The sequence below is a fragment of the Pogona vitticeps genome, chromosome 2, assembly GCF_051106095.1.
Source record: "Pogona vitticeps strain Pit_001003342236 chromosome 2, PviZW2.1, whole genome shotgun sequence".
Taxonomy (NCBI): Eukaryota; Metazoa; Chordata; class Lepidosauria; order Squamata; family Agamidae; genus Pogona; species Pogona vitticeps.
The window spans coordinates 284,457,330-284,481,591 of NC_135784.1; the positions used below are offsets into that span (position 1 = coordinate 284,457,330).

The 24,262-nt window shown below is 40.4% G+C and overlaps 1 protein-coding gene and 1 long non-coding RNA gene across 5 annotated transcripts in view; one reads left to right on the forward strand and one right to left on the reverse strand.

Annotated features, from left to right (window-relative positions):
- PDE4D (phosphodiesterase 4D) overlaps positions 1-24,262 on the forward strand; it is an 811,089-nt gene that overhangs the window by 501,741 nt on the left and 285,086 nt on the right. The window lies entirely within an intron of this gene.
- LOC144586396 (uncharacterized) lies at positions 448-10,159 on the reverse strand. Its single transcript, XR_013541197.1, has 2 exons — positions 4,238-10,159; positions 448-1,757 (listed from the first exon to the last, which is right to left on the reverse strand). It is a non-coding gene; the product is annotated as an uncharacterized LOC144586396 (long non-coding RNA).

The following is a 24,262-nucleotide window of genomic DNA, read 5'->3' on the forward strand; positions in this document are numbered from 1 at the left end:
CAGCCCAGGAGAGTTTCTGGATAGTTTTCAATAAGATACCATGGTGTTGATGATTGTCATATTTCTAAGCTAAATGCATTCTTCCAAATGCAGTAATTCCATCAACCCTCATAAGCAACAGTAGGGGTAATGGATGCTGGGATTTGTAGTGCAGCAGCATCTGGAGAGTTTTACTTTGCTTACCTCCCTCTAAGAACTGTCTTTTTAGAACAACAGATGACAATAGGAAAAGACTGTCAGTGGGCTTGCAAGGCAAAAGAATACATCTCTCCTTTTCTTTATTTTCAAAACCATCTTGCTGCTGTTACGAAATATTTGGACTTTTTTTAAAAAAATAATCTTCTAATAGGTTTTGCTCCAAATGTTATTGGTATCCAGTTCACGCCTACATAAAGCATACTGTAAATGGCTAGTCAGGCAGGGGTAGGCGTGAGGAAAGCAATTTCCTGTGATTCTCTTGGCATGTAGCTGCGGGAACATATGCCAACAAAAATGTAGTCACCAAAGCAGATCCAAGGTACAGCAGGTGAATGGGTTTCTACCACCCTTGGTATGTTAGGTCTTTTCAGCTTTGCTTCTGATTTTGCAGACCTTGTTGTCTTGTATGTTCAATTAATCTAAATCATAAATAAGCCTTTGTGAAACTGAGAACTGGAAAGAAGCCAAGAACAAGGCAGATATGCCCAAACTAGCCGGTGTGGGGTAGCTGTAGCTGTGATACTTGTTTTTTATAAGGTGAGATAGGTAGGCTGGCCTTCAGATTCTGTGTTGCAGGTCTACTGTCTTGTGTGTCAAGGAATGCTCTGAGCTCCTGCCATTCACTCATTTGGCGGTACTCATTGTGGCTAGAGATAGCAGTGCTAGGGAGGGAACAGCAGAGACTTGCAAAATTAAAAGGTGTAGAGATGGGTTTTGGGTTGAAGAAAGGAGGCTTCTAATTGAGCAGTAAATTTTCCATGCTCTGTATCACCCCTCAAGGCAACAAATTACAAGAATTATAACTGAATAAATCTGTTCAGGGCTCATACATAAAAGGTGGACTATTTGGAGGCAGTACAGTATATGGTGAGAGAGGCACAGTTAACACTTTCCTTTCCAATATGCTAACAATGTATTTTGTGAGCATCACCTCTACATAAATGGCTTATTGCCGGAGGCTACATTCACAAGTTATATTCCTTTAAAAAAAAGGGTGGGGGAGAAATCACACAGCCCCCATACATGCAACCAGCCATTTCTACATAGGCTCCAAACCAAAACAGTTAGCATTTATTACTTGTTTACTTTAGACATATATACTCTACACTGCTCACTGGAGGGGGCTAAGATGGCCATATATTCTTCATTATCATAACAAAAGAGAACAATAGGGGACACAATTCTGGATTAAAGCTACAAGTTTTAATTTTTGTATATAACTGAATAGTTCAAAATAATTATTGTAATTGAAATAGAGATACCACACCTCTCACAGTAGTGTAGAACATTTTGAACAGGTGAGTTTTATGTCTGCTCAACCACCTTTCCAGATGTTGCCTTCACCATATTTCCTACTTGTAGTTCTTTATGTTTAAATAGAATTTAGACCAGAGAGCCTCCAAAAGGAGAATACCTTCAAATAGAGGACTGTCCTCTGTAAAACAGGACACATACCCATCCTAAAAGGGAAGGTGGCAGTGCTTTTTTTCTCTTTTGATATGCTGTGTTCCGCTGGATGTGTAAATCAGAATTTGCTTTTCAGTAGTGAAATTTTGCTCCTAAATTGAAGAAGAGAAAGATAAACAAAAGCAATGAAAGAATATTGCTTAAAAGGTCAGCATGCACTCTTGCATGAGATCGCAATCCACTGAACACAGTGGTATTTACTTCTCAACAAACACACATAGATTGTGCAGTAAACAGCATAAATGTCCCAAAATTCTGTTTTTGTATTTTAGACTTAAAATGCAATATGAAACAGATGATAAATGTAAATAAAAGAGATGAATGGAGAGAGATAAATGACTGCCAAATAATTGTCTAAGAAAACACATTTTTAGTGAGGACAATTGATTAATAAATGGAGGGAAGGAAGCTGTTCCAGGCATGGAAAAACACAGGAAAATGACACAAACACAAGTAAAAATAGAATATATTTTTCAGAGTAAGTTAACAGTAGGGTAAATGACAAGTGAAAGGATTTTTTTAAAAAACGTTTAAAGAGCATGTTGTTCCTCTATTTCTCATGCAGAGATATGTGTGTGCACAGACACACACATATGTACGTACATATAATTGCAACAGAACATTAAATGAACAATAGATAAAGTTAGGTGTTATACAGAGTAAAGAAGAAAAAGGGACTCAGACGGGTCATGAAGGTTCCTGGAAAAGGAATCACCGCCATGTCACTGACTGGAAATGAGAAGGTATTTCCTTCCCTTCCCTTCCATTGTCTGCAGGCTGAAGGTTCACACACACACACACCCCGCTGCCCCAATTTGCAATAAGCCGCTGTTAGCCCCATTTCTCCATCAGTGAGACAAAAATCATAGTGACTTGTCTATCAGGGAGGTTGTGTTCACAAACTCATGAATTATGCACTTTGCTCTATAAATGCCACTAATAATTGTAATAGATGCATGTTGTGGCATTAATTAAATCTGATTTTTTCCCTGATGCAGGTTTTTCATATGAATCCACTCTGTACATTTCCCCTTAGCAAACATGTTTAATTCATTATATAATAGGACATTCCACTATCCTCTCTTTCACCTCAGTGGGGCTGCCTTTCATCAATCTTACTGGAATATTTCGGCGCCTCTGTGTATAAACACAAGACTGAAAATGCCTGCTGCCTAATCAGTGAGCTTTTGCAATGACGCAAGAAAATGACGTCCATTCATTGTGATAACTTTTTTTCTTACTTACTATTTTAGTAGGGGACTTTGCTGCCAGTACAGTTCACGAAGGCACGAAGGTTCATGATGGAAACTGAACCTACTTAACTTTTCAAAACAAATCCTTCTTGATAAATGTTATTCCACTGTGTGTGTTTTTCCCTTTCATTTCAAGACATACACTATAGTGACACTGTAGCAAATTGTGAATGATGTCTGAAATTGTGCAGTGAATTTAAAGAGGTAAATTTTGCCTGAAGCACAGAATACAAACAGGAAGGAGAAACTACTTTGTTGGTTTGCTGAGCAAATATACTACATGTTAAGGCAGAGGCACATAACATAGTATTTAGATGCACTTTTGGAAAGCCATCCAATTCACAAGCAGAAATATGTTGCATGGAACATTTTATACCTAAATGTACACCTTTTTATAGGTTTGCTTTTATAAACATCGGATCACTCTCTTGTCATAGGCGATGGAAGTTCTAGTCTGTTGTATCTGGAGGGCACCAGATGGGGGGAACAGTTTTTCTGCACTCACTGTGGAGTACCTAATAGTTCCTAATGAAAAAAAAAAAGATTTTTGCCCATTTAAAAAAAATTTACAGTCCTAGATGAGATAGGAATCTATATTGCAGGTTTCCTCTGTCTTTTAAGTGTAGGAACAGAATATTCCCAAATTATACAGGGGTATGTGTATGAGAGAGAGAGAGAAGCAGAAAATGAGCAATAAATATGAAGAAGCATTGGATTCCTTATATTATGTTACACTTTCAGTTTTAGTAGTTACAAGCTTCTCCCCAAAAAGACATTCTGTCAATCAACATAGTTCAATATTTAATATTACAAAAAACAAGCTAGGGCATGTAATAATCTCTTGGTTATCTATAGGTAACAATTGGTATTCTACCTACAGTGTGAAAGCAACAGGAAAAGGATTCTGCTTGCAGTTGTGTTTCATATGTCCTACTGTTTGGGTAGTATGGTGTACTGTGGCTGCTGAAAGACCAACACATTTTGTTTGGTGTAAGCTTTTGTAGAGTGTGGCCCACTTCTTTCACAACAGTTCATATCAAATAAAACTTTTCAGCCTGCAAAGTTCCAAAAGACTTTTTCTTGTTCTTCCTGCAAAAGGCTTTAATAGCCACCCCCACCCATTATTATAGGAATGAGATAGTGAGAACTGTATGTGTGCTAATCTAACTGCCCTTGAAACACAGAGGGGAAGGAGGGAAGGAGGGAGGGAGATGGTGTGACCAAGCTATATATTGTGATTATAATATATCAAGTTGATTTGAACTAATAGCAACCCTGTACAGGGTTTCCTAGGTATAGAGTGTTTAGAAGTGGTTTACCATTAATGTCTTCTGGGGGTTCTGTGTGTCTGTGCAGCTTGCTTAAGGCTACACAGGCTGGCTCCTCTGCCAGGAGACATGGAGGGAATCTCAGCCTTTGGATCTGCAGGAAGAATATAACCAGAAAAAAACCAAAATGGAACAAAAATAGAATAAAAACTGCCAGTTATGGGATTAATCGGTTTTCAATGCATTATAGGTCAATGCATTATAGGTCAATGGAGATTCGACCTACAGACTTTTCGACTTGCAGCTACCATTCTAATACGGATTAATTCCGTAAGTAGAGGGTCCACTGTAGCTGCTTGAGACAGAGCAACAAACAGGGACATCTTGTGATCACCACTCAGGTTCAGATGCACAGTAGTCAAGAGCAGCCAATATACAGTGGTGCCTCGCTTAACGAGCGCACCGTATAACGACAAAATCGCATAGCGATCCGGTTTTTTGGATCGCTAATGCGATCGCTCAACGTCGTTTAGATAGGGTGAAAATCGATTTACGAAGATCGGTAAGCGTTTCGCTTACCGATCTTCGCAAAACGAAGCCCCGACGATCAGCTGTTCGGTGGACAAAATGGCCGCCGGAAGCTCCGTAATGGCCACGCGCAGCGTTTTCGCGCCCTCCCCTCACTTAACGAGGGCACGAAAATGGCTGCCGGCCATAGGAAACCTTGCTGAAAGGTGAGTAAAGGAGCCTTTTGGAACACATTAAACGATGTTTAATGCGTTCCAGTGGCTTTCCCTGTCTTGTTCAGCGATGTTTCGCTATAGCGAAGGTTAATCCGGAACAGATTAACCTCGCTATGCAAGGCACCACTTTACAGTATTTGGATAAATGAGGAAGATGATCTCTCCTCACCCCCACAGCAACATTACAGCAAATAGCTAACCATTTGTTTCTCTTTTATGATCCCCAAAACATGCTGTCTGTGGTGGCTGCCTTGTTGTGCCTACTAGCAAGGCCAGCCCTCAGTTCTCATGATCAATGATTTATACCGAATCACTTTAAGAAGTGTCTGCAGTTATTAGAAACACTGCTGAATGTGTCTGGGCCCTGGCAGGTCCAGCCCACATAAGCCCAAGGATGAGAGAAAAGCACATATAAATAGCAATAGGGAATGTTCCTTAACACACCAACATTGCTTCAAAGCCTGGAAATGTTTGCTGCAGAATCCACTAATGTGGTTAACATGGGACTCTTAGTACAAAAAAGGAAGATTTCCAAGCCTTATGAGCTTGGGAGCTTTGTAAAAGGAAAGAAAGACTGCCTGAGGAAAGGTTTTTAATAGAATTGGTTGAAATCTCAGAAGCTTATTGTCTTTTTAATGGCTTTCAGCACTTGCTGTGAAGCTATTCATCAGCATTTCCATTTCCTTTGCCTTTGCCCCCCTTGTCCCCAGTCTCAGCTGCCCTTGGCATTATCTAAGCCTATTGGTTGTGGCGACCCATGCGATTTTTGTCATAATGATGCTATGTCTGATAACATCAATAACATTGGATTAGATACTAATGGAGGCAAGTAAGGCTGAGGACAATGAGGGTGAAAAAGGAATTGTGCTCTGAGAAGCAATTAAGCAGCATCAAAATAACACTAGTGTTTGGCAACCCATGTGTGGATGATGTTCAGTAATTTGACCCAACATGCTTATTTTTATGTAGCAACCGGCCCCAAAAAGGACTGGCAAAGCAGCATGGAATCATTAATGTAACTATTATTTTATAAAGCAGCAAACAGGAATTTTTTAAAGCTCTTGCTTGCAAGCTCACTGTTGTAAAAATAAATAAATAAAAGGAGAGGTAATAAAATGATGTAGAAATTCACTTCTGCAGAAGTGTTCAGTGCTACCCTTGTCAGAGAAGTAAGATGAAAATCCTGTTCAAGCATTAAACCTAAAAATGGGTGTGGCTGTAGTTGTGGCAGTGATGTGGGGATGCAAGTAAGCCTTGCCTTCCATGTCTCCACTCCATATGGAACACCGTGTGAACATTTGAAGGTCTGACTTACTGTAGGTGGGGTGGGAAGGCAGGGTTGGAGCTTACATGCATACCCTCATCCTTCGCTCCCCCCCCCAACAATTACAGCTCTATATGCTTTCAGACTTAACATCTGGATAAGTTTAAAGAAGGTATATGCATTTGCAGATGTTTTTACATGAAACTATTGCCCAAAATCCAAAGTGGCTGGAAATATCACTACTTCTCTAAGGGGGTCTTTGGGGCTTGAGGGCTTGGGGCTTAAGGGGCCAAAAACCTACAACTTCCCAAGTTGTAGTTCAAAACTGACCATGTTAGCTGGGGGACTCTGGGATTGGCAACCCCCAAAAACTGCTTTCGAAGCTCTGCAGCATTGCTTGCTCCTCCAAAACTGAGCTACTGAAGTGCTACATTGAATTTTAGTACTCCCCCCTCTTTTTTAATGTCACAAGGCTGATAAGAAATCCTCTGTGAGATAGTGCCAGCATTCCTGAAGTGCAGTTTGCTCAGCAAAATGAGAAGAATCGGAAGAAAGGCATTGGAATGTCCTTGACTGTTTGGGCCTGGGCATGCCACTATGATTAATGCTAACCATTAGCAAGCTGTGCTTTGCAAATGTATGTTCCATATTACCCAATTCATCACCACCAGAAGAACACAAAACCTGTTTCTGGGCTGTATTAATGAGCACAGAAGATAGGATATAGATAATAATGGAGAGCCATAGGCACAGATACCGCAGCCAGACTCCTGTTGGAAAAAGTCATGCACCATATGTGGTCCTCTGCACTGCATGACAGTCTGTCACATGGCCAGTGACAAACTGTTTGCAAAATTGTTTGTGTAATGAACATCCTAGTAATTGGGGAAATTACTTGTGCCATTATAGAGCACACCCCACTCCCAAAAGAAACAGAATTCTTGCTTGCATCTGTAAGATACTGTATTGATGAACTGTTTCTTATATTTAGTACTAGAGCTATTGGGTGAATTGCCCTTTATACGTTTAATGATATTCAGACTGATATTGACGTTTTGATTGCTCAGGGACTTGCATGTATTCTTGTGCTGGAGATAACACTTGAAGTCCTAAACTGTCCTTTGCTTATCTGGTGACCTCCACATGATTTGAATGGTAAATTCCACCAGTCCTACGTAGTCAGTAGTCAGCGGTCAAAGGAGGTGGGAGTTTCATTTCAAAATATCTGGAGGGCACCAGGTTGTGAAAAACAGCAGCAAGCCATGTTGGAGTTGGCTGGATGACAGGTGCTCCTGTCCGAGACTCTGTCCTACAAGTGTGCAGATTTATATTCCAGAATTCTGCAAGTAGCATTGCTGCCTCTTAGATGCAGTGGCTTCTTTCCAAAATGCAGGTTGTCAGACATTCTGAACAATAGTAAACTTACATAAATGCTCATTCAGTATATTTGCCTTGGGGTCAATAGTGGACAATATGTTGAATAAGTCAAGTGTTTTTATGAGGGGTAGAGGTTTGACCATGGCCCACTGTGTAACATGCAAGAGTCCTTCCTGACCAAGTATTGGAAAACTCAGTAACTGGTACTGCAGTTTGCAGCTGAGTATCAAAAGGATTCCTTGGATTCTTATCCCTTACTCACCTATTTGAACACTGTTTCAATTGTACTGTATTCTGTTCACGTTACTGTCTTTGAAATTCTTCTATATCTATGTTTTCAACTCTCAGTGATACTGGAGCAGCTGGAACTTCTCTCCCATCTGTCTGGCTGCAATTCTTAATCTGACCTCTGCGTCTAGAAATAGATAGCTCATGCATTTAGATGTGGTTAGCCCTTGTCCCTCCAGACATTGAGTCATCATGCAGTCTTTTTTTTCCCCCTTTATGGTGTTAAGATATGGTGTGATGTTTGTTGTAATAATTGTGGATTCAATTTCAGCTTGTTTTTAATGAGGTTTTTTGAAAGGTAGTTGTTGGTTTAGGATTCATTTTGACTCACTCAATAAACTGGCAAGAGTTATGAAGCAGTGGTTCAGTAGAGATCAATCAATAGTACAATTCTAAAAGCCCTTATGAGGGAGAAGGCTTCATTGAGCTTGATGGGGCTTACAGTGAGTAGAACCACTTAGGATTGTGCTGCAACAATTCAGAAATCTTCAGGCTTTGCTCCAGGAATAGAAGGTGTGTTGGTTATTTTTTTTTTTTGGACTTATATACCACCCCATAGCGCTACAAACACTCTCCGGACGGTTTACAATTTAATTATACAGGCTACACATTGCCCCCCCAGCAAGCTGGGTACTCATTTTACCAACCTCGGAAGGATGGAAGGCTGAGTCAACCTTGAGCTGGCTACCTGGGATTTGAACCCCAGGTCATGAGCACAGTTTTAGCTGCAGTACAGCGTTTTAACCACTGCGCCACTCTAGATGGTTATAGATGTTCAAGCTGCTTTTATTGATTGGGGAGGGGTGCCCATCAAAACTGGCAGGTGCATACACATGGGCCCCTTATGCCAGCTGGAGCAAGGCAGGGAGTGGAGCACTAGCACCATGATTTGTGCGCAGCAGCACAAGGCCTCTGGAGGAAGAGATTTGCCATGAGCTGGGTGCGAGCCTTTTACAAGCCTCACCACCAGCAAAAGGGTCTGAAAAAGTCTTCATGCATGTCCTGTATGATGTAACTGAGGCCATATGAGACGAGAACCATTCCCTTGGTGTGAATGGCAGGAACTGCTGGGAACATGGCTGCCCCCAAATACAAACCCCCGGCTCTGCATTGCCATATATCTGGATTTTACCCAGATTTTATGCGCATTTACACAGATTGCCATGTTGTTGTTTTGATGTATGTATTGCTAAAGCACTTTCTGGGCAGGATATAACATAATTGTGCGAAGAACACTTTGCCACACACACACATACACACACAGACACAGAGGGGGGGGTACTCATTTTACTGACCATAGAAGGATAGAAGACTGAGTCAACCTTGAGACGGCTATACATCTTGAATTTGTCAGTACTAAACATGGAAGTCTTTAGCAGTCCCATATTTCAAAGGCACAATAATAATTTTTAAAAGCATAACTTTAAGCATAATCCTATATATGTTTACCAAATGAGTTCCACTGATTTCATAGAAATTATTTGTAGATAAGTATGTATCTGACCACAGTCTAGATTGGTCACCATATAAAGCGGTACCAAAAATAAATACATATGTACAAATATTCCCGTAGTGTCTATTTCTGTTATCAGTGGGCAATTCCCACTTTGAACCTCTGATTTTCCCAGCACTTTGCTATCACAAGGATCCAAACCTGGAACTTTCTCTGGATATACCAAAATCTCTGGAGATGAGATTCTGTGATTATTTCCTTGGGGGGGAGTGGAAAGAATCCATTGTGGGAAGGGAGCAGATTGAATCAGAGCTTTGGTGTAGGACGGAGTGGGGAAATTTAATGGAGTGGTAGCCCTCCACAGGTCAAATGATGTGAGGAGGTGTGTTCACATCTTCTAATGTCATCAGATCCAGAGCTGAGGTATTTCTAACTATTGTTTCAGCTAAGGGTACAGCTTCGTTGATGCTGTGTTCACCTTTACAGTCATAGAGAAGGAGGAAGAAGCAAAGTGCTGTTAGCTTCAGGGAGGGAGGCAGATAATTCCATAGCCTGGAGATCCCTTTTCCCCTGGGGAGAGGCTTTAACCCTCCCTCCTCTACTTTAACCTGAATGCAAGCCAAATCCATCTCTTGACTTTACATTCAAGTTGATGTGCAGACATTAATTAAAAACACACCTGTTCACTATTTTTCTATCTACTTAACATAATTGTTATCCAATTAGTAAATATTTCCAGAGGCATCTGAATCACAGCCATAGTAGGCATCCTTCAGTCTCAAGGGACTATGGTAATGTGCTCTGTATGGAGGTCTTGGAACAGTGTCTAGTGTGGCTGAAAAGGCCAATTCAAGAGTGACAATCCCTTCCACACTGAAGACAACTACATTCTGTCCCCTGTGTAGCTCCCTGGTTTTGCTGGTTTCGTGACTGCTTCTTTGCCTCAGCCTGCTGGACAAGGGTCTCTTCAAATTGGGAGAGGCCATGATGCATCACCTGCCTCCAGGCTGAATGCTCAGACATCAAGGTTTCCCATCTGTTGAGGTCCATTCCTAAGGCCTTCAGATCCCGCTTGCAGATATCCTTGTATCGCAGCTGTGGTCTCCCTCTGGGGCAATTTCCCTGCACTAATTCTCCATACAGGAAATCTTTTGGAATCTGACCATCAGCCATTCTCATGACATGCCCAAGCCAACATAGACAACACTGTTTCAGTAATGTATACATGCTAAAAATTCCAGCTCGTTCTAGGACTGCTCTATTTGGAACTTTGTTCTGCCAGGTGATACCCAAAATGTGTTGGAGACAACGCATATGGAAGGTGTTCAGCTTCCTCTCCTGCTGTGCACAGAGGGTCCAGGACTCGCTGCAGTACAGGAGTGTGCTCAGGACACAGGCTCTATAGACCTGGATTTTGGTATATGCCGTCAGCTTCTTATTAAGCCATAGTCTCTTTGTGAGTCTAGAGAACATGGTAGCTGCTTTCCCAATGCGTTTATCCAGCTCGACATCTAGGGAGAGAATGTTAGAGATCATTGAGCCAAGGTACACAAAGTCAAATGTTGCTATCACAACCATTGTGTAATAAAAAAGAACCATAGTTCAAACATTCCTGATTTTAAAAAATATAGTTCAGCCATTTGTATACAGTTTCCTGAAATTCAAATCAATTTACACAAAAAAGCAATTTGTAAAAAAGGACATAATGTTTAATCTCTCAGTGGCACAAACCCTGTTGTGTAGCTATGCTTTCGTAACTGGAAGTAATGTAACAAGCAGTTGTCAAATTTACACCAAGGCAGAAGTCATATCCATCAAGGAGTTCTACAGTTGCACAACTAGTTGCACAGTCAATTGCACAATCAGACACACTACAGTATGTGGATTGCCTTGGCATAATTCCTTGCAAACTTCCGCAGGTGTAACTTTATGTTGTGCTAAGTGCAATAGGATTTCATCTGATAATTAAAACAGACCCGATGAGAACTTTGTCCTGACCACAACATGCCCTCCCTTTTTCCTACAAAAATGTTTGTTTAAACTGAAAAAACTCTTGCAGCCTGTAGTGGCCCCAAAATATTTTTAAAAGTTACTATCCCATCTGATTATAAGCAGTTAGCATTAACCTTACTGTGTTTAAAATTTCTCTGAATAGAAATTATGTCCCTCTCATGCATTGACACCCTTAATGGTGATTCAGTTCATTATCTCTCATTACTGAGATTTCAGTGACTTTTATTCATTGCACAGTATAACGTGAACAGAAAGGGACAAATTACAATGTTCAGGCTTCCTAGTGACAAGAAGTCCTTAAAATTTATTGTTGGAATGTTGGCATTATTTTATTTATTTGAAGACACTGTATTTTCTCTATCTGTTGGCAACCATGGAAACCTGTTCCCCACCCCTCACCATTTCCCCCAGTCTGGAAAGGATGCGTAGATAGTGAAAAGAAAACCAGGAGGACCAAGGAAGAGAACAGGAGAGTATGGTTTCCTTGGCAACAGTTGCGGCAAGGCAGACAGAGGTAGCATCTATCTCTTCATTTGTTAAACCAAAATGTGTTCGTAGAACATGAAACAAATCTCACAGTGGTATAGGACTGCAGGCTGACCTGCCGCTTCCCCACCTCTAGCAACAAAGAAAGTTAGATGATGTTTTCATAAATGGCTTTCCATCTCCCCCCCCCCCCCAGGCTACTTTTATTCTTCTAATACAAAGCAATAAACTCATACCACAGCCCTAAATATTTTTACCAGAGAATAAGGCAGAACATAGTGGGACTTTCATCTGTGTAAGCATGCATGGGGTTGTCCTGTAAAAAAATGTAACAGAGCAGATGACAAACATCGGTTACTTTTACAGTGAGAGGTGACAACCTATAATCCCCTGATAATATTATTAGTACCATAAGTGTTGCCTAGTAAACACATATTGAAAATGAAGCATTGCACAGAATCCTATTGCCGGTGTTCAGTGGTGGAAGCCAAATAGCCTGACTCTCAGCAGTGAATGAATTGCTGCTACTAAGATGTCAGCACCATTGGGACAGTGATAAAATTAGAAGTGCTGGTGCTCATTGAAACAGTTCTCTTGCAAGGAAACTCCAAAAATGCATCGAGATAGATTGGTTCATATCAGAGCAGGTCTTTTGTAAAGTTAGTGGTTCTTAATTGCCCACTCAAAATCACATTCAGATACTTTGCCCTGCCACAAGGACTGCTTGTAACAATTAACTGGTCCTGTGGTGGCAAATAGAAGCTTTGGCTTTTTAACCAGCAGCAGTTCACCACTGCAATTTATTCCACGGGACTTACTTAAATATTTTTTTAAATGAATGTTTGCATGGCACTTCACAAACAGTATTCACTCAAAGTTTACTTAATTAATTTTAATATAAGAGTATTACATGTACCTTGTAACTAGCCCTATTTACTTTACTCCTGTTTAACTCCTATGTAAGTGTAAAATTCCCACCTTAATTTTTTTCTATCTTGTTTTGGTCTTCTAGCAGTCAAATGTCAGTTTGCTTCCATTATCAGTAGTGGTTGGTTACAGTGGCCCTATTCTATCATGCCTCAGAAGGTGTGGAACCCACACACATTGACGGAATCGCACTAAGCCTTACCCCCTCCATCATCTGTTTAATCACAAAAATGTGTTCTGGCTCATATGGAAGAGTTACCTGTGGCTCCCCAGAGTTTAGGGAAGAACTGAATAGGGCTTATCATATTAATGTAACAGAAGATAAAAGACATTTTACACAACTATATGGAGTGGGGGATAGAGGTTTTTAATGTAAGAACTATACAGTACTTAATATCTCTCCTTGTCAGTGTTTTAAATGTACTCTTGTTGTTGAGAGAGTTTTAAAAGAGCCAGACCTTGCAGAACTCAAGAGAATCAAATAGGTGACAGCCTCTGTTATCAAGCTCTGATATAAATTGGAGTCAAAGCCCCGAGAATGCCTAAGGCAACTGTGAAGTCAGCTTCCTCACAGATTCATCTGACAGTGAATGTGCCTCTGCTTTTAATTGTGTAATGTCAGGGCAAGCTCAGACTCAGAGTCACATGAACACCTGACTGCATTTTGTTCCTTTTTAAAGGAACATTTGCTGGGTTGTTGAATTCACTTAGTGACCTCTGAGAAAATCTGAGAAGAAAATATTGTGGCCATTTTTACCCCCAGAATTATGATGTTTAATTAGTAATGTATAAGTAGTTTACCATCTTAGCATACTATGACATGGGAGCAGTCCTCAGGCTGGAGCAACTCCTATGTTATACGAGTCCCCAAGGGTATTAGCATTTGTTAACAGTTCCATCACTAGTGGTATATTCTTCTTGGATGCAGGTCCAGTTTAATCCACTGATAGTATGGCACTGGTAATATGTTGTTAGGTGGCACTCTTTTATCAGTTGTCTGACTGTTTCTTCCATCAGAGCTTGCAGTGGTTTTTCTTTTGGACTATGTTGCTTCTAAGATCATAGTCCATAGGTGACCTAACAAGCTTTTCAAGGTAGAGGAGATGTTTGAAGAATGCCAATTTGCATATCTGGTTGCTAACCCCTCCCCATGTTTTACCATGCCTGAGTGGGGATTGGAACCCAGGTCTCCTGGTCCAACACACTGGCAGTGATTTTCAGATCACAAAAGGCTCCCCATCCAGAGGCTTTCCCAGTCTGAAATGGATCCCTTGAATCAGAATGCCTGGAGTGGCCTAACAGGATTCCAGCCATGGTCTTGTAGGCCACACAGGCTCACACACACACAGACACAGAAGTTGCAATTCAGAAAAAGCAATTTTTCCAAGATCTTTTTTTAATCTATCCCTATGAAATTAAATAAACAAATACAGTGGGGTCTCGACTTACGAACCTAATCCGTATTGGAAGGCAGTTCTCTGGTCAAAAAGTTCATAAGTCGAATCTGCATTTCCCATAGGAATGCATTGAAAACCATTTAATCTGTATCTGCTCTTTTCGTCCATAGAAACTAATGGGAAGCTGCTATTCCGCCTTCTGCCACTAGAGGGGGATATTTTTTCTTTTTTCCTTTTAACCTAAGATGACTTAGCTTTAAAAAAAAGGGGAAAAAAGAGTTTGTAACTCGAATCTAAGTTCGTAAGTCAAGTCCATATATTCCTATGAGAGCGGTTCGTAAGTCGAGACCCCACTATTCAATGGACATGCATGAATACTTATTCTTTTTCTTTTGTCATAAACTAGCATTAAATTCATATGAAATATTGCTAAGTGTTTACGAGGTTAGCCTCTCATAGAGAAATAAAAGCAAAAGGCTAAAAAAGAAAAAAATACAGAAAGCAACTCATGTATATTCCCTGTAACAATGATGCTAAAATAATTTATGGATCTGGATGGGCACCATGTTAAAGGAAGATAGCAGAAATTGATACAGTGGACCGATATATAAGGTGGATGTCTTATTCTTCTGGTGGGTAGTAATAGTAGGCATCTTTCAGTCTCGAGAGACTATGGTAACGTGCTCTGAATTGACGTCTTGGAGCAGCGTCTAGTGTGGTTGAGAAGGCCAATTCGAGAGTGACAATCCCTTCCACACTGAAGACAAATCCAATCTGGCCCCTGTCTAGCTCCCTGATTCTGCTGGTCTTGGGACTGTCTTTTTGCCTTGGCCTACTGTACAATTCTCTCTTCAAACTGGGAGGCCATGCAGTACTGCCTGCCTCCAGGCTGAATGCTCAGATGTCAACATTTCGCATCTGTTGAGGTCCATTCCTAAGGCCTTCAGATCCCGCTTGCAGTGGTGGGTAGATGTGATTAAAATATGCCAAGTCCTGATATAACACATGTGTAAATCAATTGAATTAACTGGAGCTACACATGTGTTGACTTACTATTCAGCAATTAATTTATGGAGACCGATCAAGTAGTGACCGGCAGTTAGGTTTAAGGCAAGGTTCTTTACCAACCTTTACTTATTTTTATTTTCTATATTATTTTATTTATATAGAAAAACATATGTCCTTCTTTTCCTAAACCCATTAACCACCCGAGAGAAGTGGCATCAATGTCTTTTACCATCAAAAGCCTGCGAGAACATGGCATGGTACCTTTTGTTTTCACAGCTTAGAAAGTCTATTGGGAAAATGGAGTCAGATATATTTAGAAGAAGTATGTACATTTCTGTTACCAACATATTTACAGTGTGGTCTCTACTTAAGAACGTCCCTACTTAAGAAGAATCCAACTTAAGAACAGCTGCATTTGCTAAATTTTGCTTCTACTTGAGAACAGAAATCCAAGATAAGAGGAAAAAAACACTTTCCTGCTCTTTTTTTTACCTTAGGTCATCTTAGGTTAAAAAAAATTCTCCCCCTAGTGGCAGAGTACGTATTAACCAGCTTTGCATTAGTTCCTATGGGAACTAATGCTTCAATGTACGAACGCACCTCTACATAACAAAAAAACAGCCAGAACGGATTAATTGTTTTTCAGTCCATTCCTATGGGAAATTTTGCTTCAACTTAAGAACGTTTCAACTTAAGAACACCATTCCAAAATGGATTAAGTTCTTAAGTAGAGGTTCCACTGTAGTTTCTATGGACGGAAAAGAGCAGATACGGATTAAATGGTTTTCAATGCATTCCTATGGGAAATGCAGATTCAACATAAGAACTTTTCAACTTGAGAACCACCTTCCAATACGGATTCAGTTCTTAAGTAGAGACCCCACTGTATTTTGATGTCAGGGTTTCTTGTAGGGATGTACAAATTTTTGTCTTGTTCTTGCATGCGAAAATGAAAATTTGCTGAGGTTTTCTCTGCACTGGTCAAGATTTTGTCACTTTTCCCAACATGTTAACAGTCCCACACACGTGAGTGGCCACACTTTGGACTGTTTATCTTCACTGAACAGAGAGAGTGTGGCCTGATGGTGACTGAACTTCAGTTGGTCCCCTTGTTGTGGTTGGACCACCACTTGATAAAGTGCAATCTCACAGTGGCCCTCCCTCCTCATGGGGAGCAGGGACCTATTTTCATGGTCCACCCTTGCAGGCTACTGGATCCTACTGGATTCCAGGATGCCATGTATGGGATTCTGACTGACCTGGTTGGCACTCCTGTTGAGGACCTGGTGGATGGCTGGTATGCCGCCGCTGCTAGGGCTGTAAGCATGATCGCTCCTAAATGCCTTCTGTGCCACAGAGCCCATCCAGCGCCTTGGTTTAACCAGTAGTTGTGGGCTATGAAGCGGAATAGGAGAAGGTTAGAGAGCATCTGGAGGCGGAACCCAACAGAAAATAACTTAAAAGCTGCCAAGGTCGTGTCTAACCTCTACCTTGCTAAGGTAGAGGCTGCTAGAAAAGCCAACTTCACTGTCCGGATACACGAAGCATCCAATAAACAGGCGGAACTTTTTCGTATAGTATGCAACCTACCAGGAATTGGCCACAACAATTGGCCTCCATGTAGCATTTCTTGTGACCAATTTGCAGCATTTTAAATATCAAAAGTGAGACCATCCGCCGGGATCTTGCACCCTATTTGAAAACAGTGAATTGAGCTGAGACATCCAGCACAGTACCTTGTCCATAAATAAATAAATAAATAAATAAATAAATAAATACATACATACATACATACATACATACATACATACATACATACATACATACATACATACATACATACATACATACATACATACATACATTTTCACATCTTTTTCGGCACAAAATTCACAAATGTTTTTTGTGCAGAAAACCTCGTATTTCTGCAAATGTGCAGGTTTTTAATGCAAAATATGATTGTGTGACTATACTAGGTTTTGAGTGCAAAATTTGACTTTTTGGTCAGCCACTGTTGATCAAAAAATCATAGTTTTTTTTTTGCACTCATACAGAAGTGAAAAATCATCCTGTGTTTTATCTTTCTTTTATTCTTTTTCATTGAGGAAAAGAAAATTTGCAATTATGTATTTGTTACGTCCGTGCCTTCTTGTGCATGGGCTTCAGTGCTCACATGTAGAGATGGGTGTGAATTAAAACAAATCACAAAATTACTTCAAAAATTGTTAGTTTGTTGATTTGTATTCATATGAATCAATGCCCCTGACTAATACAAATCAATGAATTTTTATTTATTTTTTATTCATTTGGCTATAAATGTACCACCTGGCACCTAGAGACACCAAAATTGCATGGAAGCTTCCTCTAACTGGACTTACAACACTTCCAGGTTTGGTGAAGATTAGATTTCAAATGTCTGAGTTACACACCCATAAAGACCCCCCCCCCCGGAAAGTTCCCTTCCAGGCACCAAAATCACAGAGAAGCTTCCTGTTATTCTCTTCTACAATCCCACCCCCCCAGTTTGGTGATTCCCCAAGCCAGCTGCTAAAAGGCAGTTTCCTTGAGGGGGGGGACCCACTTTGTAGGTGTTTCAGAAGGATGTCTGAAACCCAACCTTCTGGAAGAGTCAGTGGAAGCCTCTCCCATTTTGGCTCTAGGTGCCTGGGAAGAATATTTCTGAGTGTGTCCTCTTTGTGGATGTATAATTCAGACATTCAAAACCCAAACTTCATCAAACTTGCAGGGCTTGTAGAAGAGAGTCAGAGGAAACATCCCTGTGAATTTAGTGCCTCTCGGTGCTTGGAGGGGGTGTTTTATAGGGTTTTAAAATCAACAATGAATTGACAAATTGATTCATCAGGAAAAAATGTAAATTTGTAATTTGTGATTCGTCAACCTTGCTGAATCATGCATCAAAACAAATCACAATTTTTCTGATTTGTGCCCATCTCTACTCACATGTTCCTCTTCCTTTTCTTTCATCCTCTCCTCTGGCATGAGTTTCAAGAGATCACAAAGCTTTATTGCCATTTTCAGATTACTTGTGTGCATATCTAGGGAAATTGAAGAAGCAGCTATGTAGTCCATGCACAAAATCCAAAATCAGTGTCTTTTAAATTATTTTACTATACAAGTTAAATATCATTAAAGGGTGATATTTGGGGTCTTGCAAGGCTGCTTAATCTGGCTGAGCACTGCAGAATTTAATTAAGAAGCCCAGTATTCCAGAAGGATCGCTGTCAACATGATGAAACTGCAGATGAAGCTTCACTATAGATTTTGCTTTAGTGTCTGTATACTCCCCCGAGTAGCATTGTGATAGATGAGCAGTATAAATTTGAATAAACATGTGAAATAAATATTTTTTAAAAAAGAAGATATTTTCAAATACTGGGTTTTAGGTTCTATGATATTAATTTTTTAACCACAGTTAATCCCCCAGTATTTTAGAAATAAAACTAAATAAATATCAATTAATATTAAGTATTTATTTTGTTTTAGTATTTTAGTTATACTGATGTCTAAGAATCACATCTGACCAATGAATGGACATACGTATATTCATCTATTTAGTCTCTGTGGTGCTGGAGGTGACTCTTGAGAGTCCCCTGGACTGCAAAGAGAACAAACCTATCCATTTTGAAGGATATCAACCCTGAGTGTTCACTGGAAGGACAGATCCTGAAGCTGAGGCTCCAATACTTTGGCCATATCGTGAGAAGACTCCCTGGAAAAGACCCTGGTGTTGGGAAAGAGTGAAGGCAAGCGGAGTAGGGGACGGCAGAGGATGAGATGTTTGGACGGTGTCATAGAAGCAACCAACATGAGTTTGACCCAGCTCTGGGAGGCAGTGGAAGACAGGAGGGCCTGGTGTGCTCTGGTCTGTGGGGTCACGAAGAGTCGGACATGACTTAATGATTAAACAACAATAACATTTAGTCTTTGCAAGATCCACATTCAATTAATCTTTTTTTAATATTCAGATGTACCTGAGCTCTGCAACTTATGAAAAGAACAAAATGTCATCCTAAAAGGTTCAGAGACATGAGATATCCTTCCCACCTTATTTATCAAATTGCCCTTCCTGTTTGCTGAGCTAACGTGTGTGCATAGCACCAGATGACATGCTAAAAATTGCTTAACAAGGCAGTGAGACAGAAACTTAGTGTAGAAATGACAATAGGAGGGAAGACAAAATTAAATGTATATTATTTTGGAAAGGGAAAGCAGTACCTAAGGATTCTTGTACATGATGTTCAGCCGTTGCTTAGTCTTGCATGTTAAAAATTATAACAACAGTGATCATGGTACACCACGGAATAAAGTTATTATTATGGGACTACTCTACATTCTCCTGCAGAGCTATATCTATGTGCCACTCAAACTCTCTTCTTGTGACAAAAGAGGGCTGTTTTCCTTTTGCAATGGGAGGGGGAAGGGGAGGACTGCAGGATCAGAGATAGAGAGAGATGAGTGGAAGGTAAGGAGGCAAGGAGCTGTGGCTCGTCAAGCAGCGTTTTTTCATTCGTCACAGACAAGTGGACGAGTGCATTTTTCAAGCCCTGTTTATTAGTATATAATGTTGATTCCAGAGTCTTCACAATAGACTAATTGGTGCAGGAACAGCAAAGCAACCCTCAATTCTCTTGCTTTTTTATGTTTAAAGTAATTTTACAATTGTAAAACTCACTGGGAGGATTACTTGGCGTTTTGTTCTTACAGTTCTTGTTCAGTCCACAGATTGGTCTTGGTTGATTCTCCACTCTCTATTGCCTTGTTTAAGCAGCTACGGAGGGTATATGTTTCCATCTTTCCACAGCACTTTCCTTTGTTTTATGCAGTTATGTCAATGTGTTCTTCTTGCCCTTTATGGGTTAATTGCCAATGCTGGGATATCTGTGCTGTTTTGTGAATGTTCATAGAGATAACTGTGTTAGTCTGTTGCTGTAAATTAGCAAAAAGTCATGTGTAAGGATAAATTTGCTGACTGGAACAAGAGGAGTTTATAAATCTATATATATATCTATATATGTAAAACAACAAAGCTACTGGTCATTAGAGGGAACCAGAGATCATGCTGTATATAGCTTTCTCTAGAGAAATAGATTTCCACATTGTTATTACCAGAACTTGCCGTTAGATGGAACCAGAGACCATGCTACATACAGTGTTCCACATTTTTCAGCATCCACAGGGGTGTGTGCTTCGAACTAATCCCCCTTGGATACGGGGAACTATATAACTGCCATTCATTCCCCAAACATGAATTTGTGTGTGGAATGAATAAGAGACACAATTTGCTGCTTTATATCAGGCAGTTCTTTGTGTGGAGCTTGGGATTAGGACCCTATGCATATGAACGAGTTCATCAAAACCTTATGTGATTATATGTATGTTAGTATTTATGGGGGCTACAAGGCTCTTGTTTGTTGTCATTACTGCTGTTTGCTTCAGTAGCCTAATTTGGCCTCCCTTCTGGAAATCGATGCTTCTGTTTTCCTTTCAATTATATCGGGGAAGAGTACCCTGTTCTTAAGGAGTGCTGCAGCATTCTTGCTCTCTCCATCTTCCCACTTCACATCAGTACATGTCTCTCTGTGAACCTATCCAGAATGACAGTCCCTAAAACAAAGAATCCTTTCACCAGCAAAAGAAATGAAAGGATGGCCAGGAGAAGGGAAATTGAGTTTGAAGGGCCTGGTTTCCCCTGAGTCCAATTCCCTCTCTTATTTCCCCAATGATTTTTAACACATCTTTGCATGTTCTAAGTCAAGCAACAAAAATAGTCTGTGGGTACCACCGCACATAAAATTTCCATCCTCTATAAATGTACTGATGCCGCTTTTTCCAGCAGGCATTCTTCAGCTGTGTGATCATTCAAACAGCCCTGCCCCATGCGGCTGCCACGATTTGCTATGTGTTTGTATGCTTTTGTATTATACCATGTTTTTGCCATTCCCAATTGGATTCCTTTTGTTCTCCTGTACCATTAGTAAATGACACAAATTTCAGTACAAAAATCAGAGAAGTAGGGGAGGGCTACTCTGAATACCATGGCCACAACAAACATTGCCTTCACTTATGTGAAAGGCCAATTAACGTGGACTGAATATTTAAGGAACCAGTACTCCCTTAGTTCCCCAACTGTTTTTATTCAAGCCGATAAGGTAAGGATCCAGTGTGGTCATAATGCTGATAGAACTGATTTTGCTGCCAAAAGTTGAACAAGTGGTTTCTCTGTCCCTCTACGCCAGTGGTTCTTAACCTTTGTTACTCGGATGTTTTTGAACTGCAACTCCCAGAAACCCCAGCCAGCACAGTTGGTGGTGAAGGCTTCTGGGAGTTGCAGTCCAAAACTCCTGAGTAACCCAAGGTTAAGAACCAGTGCTCTACGGCATCCATGTGCCCTTGACACCCACTCTAGAGGTCTGAGGCATCACCTTGGGGAGATTTGATCAGTAGCTAGAGCTTCTTCTGAGGTGAAGAAAAGTGCTCATGCTAGTGGCTAGTTTGACTTATGCACACATAAGGATATTTATTATATATAAAATATATATTTATTATTTATTATATAAATATTTATATATAAAATATTTATATATTTATTTATATATTTATTATATATAAAAGCATAATTATGAAAACCTCAAACAGCACTTCAGACAAGTTTGTTCCCTGAAAGATGTAGTTAATTACTCATAAAATATATAGAGCTGTGGCTACAAACCATGGGTCCTCAGATTTTCTTGGACTACAACTCCCAGAAATCCAGGGCAACACAACTAGTGGTGAAGGCTTCTGGGAGTTTTAGTCCAAGAACACCTGGGGACCCAAGGTTGGGAACCACTGGATTAGAATAAGTAATTGAAAAGCTGTAGCAAAAAGTTTTGGCTTCCACTGAAGCTACAAAGAGAGCTTCAGTGGAAGCCAGCACTTTTTCTTTGAATGAGAACAGCTGAAGAAGATGGAACCCTAACAGAACATATTAATACTTGCATTTTGAATGGCGCCCACACCCACATTTATATGCTCTTCTCCCCCATTACACATCCTTTTTCTATCTGGGAGAGGGAAAAGTAATGTTGGCATGGCCTAGTCAATAAGAATTAGAGCTCTTCTGGTGAGTGGACAGCCACTGATGACCTAAAACTCATTTTCCCCCATTCCCTAAATAACACTTCACACAGCTATCATATGCGGGGATTTTAGAAAAACCTCTGGTCTGTAGCTTTATCATGGTAAAACGCCGTGGATAAATAAGAACTTTTAAGTAACTGTATGTATCTCTGTAGAATTCTTCCATCCTGATTCCTGAGTATTCTTAAAAGGATCATTTTGGCTGTCAGTATTCACTTCAAGTCCCAGTTAAATCACTGAGCATGGCAAAAATCAAGATATCAAGTTAAACTGTTTTGAAACTATCTCTGTTTGCAGGGGCAACTGTAGGTCTGAAGAAGCCATGGGTGCTGTGTCCTTTTCACGGGGTCCTTCTCTGTCAGTGGTCTCTGATTAGCTGACTGAGTAGCACTTGAAATCTTTCCCACTCTGCTCCAGAGAGATCAGGGCATTACGGTTTTAGCAGCTTTTTCCTGATTATTAAAAACCTTGAAGGCTACTTTGACCAACATCTGTGTAGGGGCATTACCTATTTCCTGGTCAGGGGACAAAATTGTAAGGGTTGGGTACAACTGGAGAAATATCTTGTGTCACTTCGTTAACAATAGGAGATGTAAAGAGTTCCTAAATGATTTAGATTTGATTTGGATTCCTGCATTGAGCAGGGGCTTGGACTCGATGGCCCTTCCGATTCAATTACTCTATGATTCTCTAAAGATACATTAGCAGTGGTGGAGCAGGCCTCAACTATAGTGAAGCTTCCTGGAGGTCCTTGGAACTGTAGCCGGTTCAAAATAACTTTTCAGCTTTGTTTTTAGGGTGTTTTCAACATGACAGTGTCCCCATAATGCCAGGTTTTGGTGCCTAGTTTGTTTGTTCAGTCATGAATGCACATTTCTACCCAAAGGTTGCAGAGTGGTTAGAGCATTGCTCATTTTATGACAAGGTGCTTTTATCACACACCAGAGGAAGCAAAAGAGGAAGGATGTAATTTACCAATTCATGTTAATGGAAGCCCAAAGTGATTCCCATGATGCAGCCATCTGTGGCATTTTGTTAGTAAACACAAAACTGCGGCACCTAGTTACAGTACAATAAATCTGGGCCCTTAACAACTGCACAAGAGATCTCGTTTTGCCTTTTTGTAATGTCATTGTGTCTTTCTTCAGGCTTTTTATTACATCTCTGCCCTGAGGGTTTCTGTTCCGTAGCAGTCTCTTCTAATCACGCATCCTCTCAAGAGTGTTGTACTACAATAGCTATCATCCTTAGCAGGAATTCCATTACTGGAAATGTTAGGTGTTACAGTATGCAATGCATCTGGAGGATGCTAGCATCCTAGAGGCTGTTCTGCAGGCATGAGAGAATGGTTATGAGTTAAATTACCTTGGTTACTTAGGTCTGTAACTTCCCTTTTATTTTCTTCCAGTCTTTGTGTGCCAACCCAAGTTGTAGATATAAAAAGCAAATGGAGAGGGAGGGGGAGGCAGGAAGCACGTTGGAGCTCTCTGTCCTTCAAATGGAGCTGCTTGACTTGGTCCAAACAGGCATTTTTATCTCGCAGCAGGTGGCAATAAACCATTTGATTATATCTCAAATGCTCAGCAGGCTTAGTTTAAAAGGGAGGCTGCTGGAAGCAACAGTGATAAAATGGGAAGCTCTCCAGCCTATGAAGAGGTGGTCTGTGATAGAAGAATTTGTTGATGTGTGCAAATGTTTTAATGTGAACGTAGCAGCAACACATTGAAGGCACGCTTTTTCCCCACAAGGGGGAAAAATGCGTTGGAGATCAGAATAGCTTTTAGCAAGCCGAGAAGATACATCTATTTTATTCAAGATGATGTTATAATGCAAGAAGGATAGCCAGATCAGATAGTGTTTTAATGGAAGATAATGTTACTTTTTGATCTGCTCAAGTGAGTGAGTGAATCTGTGGAATGAGATATTCCAAAAAGGTAGCCATACAGCAGAAGCTAAACTTGTGCTTTATTCACATTCATA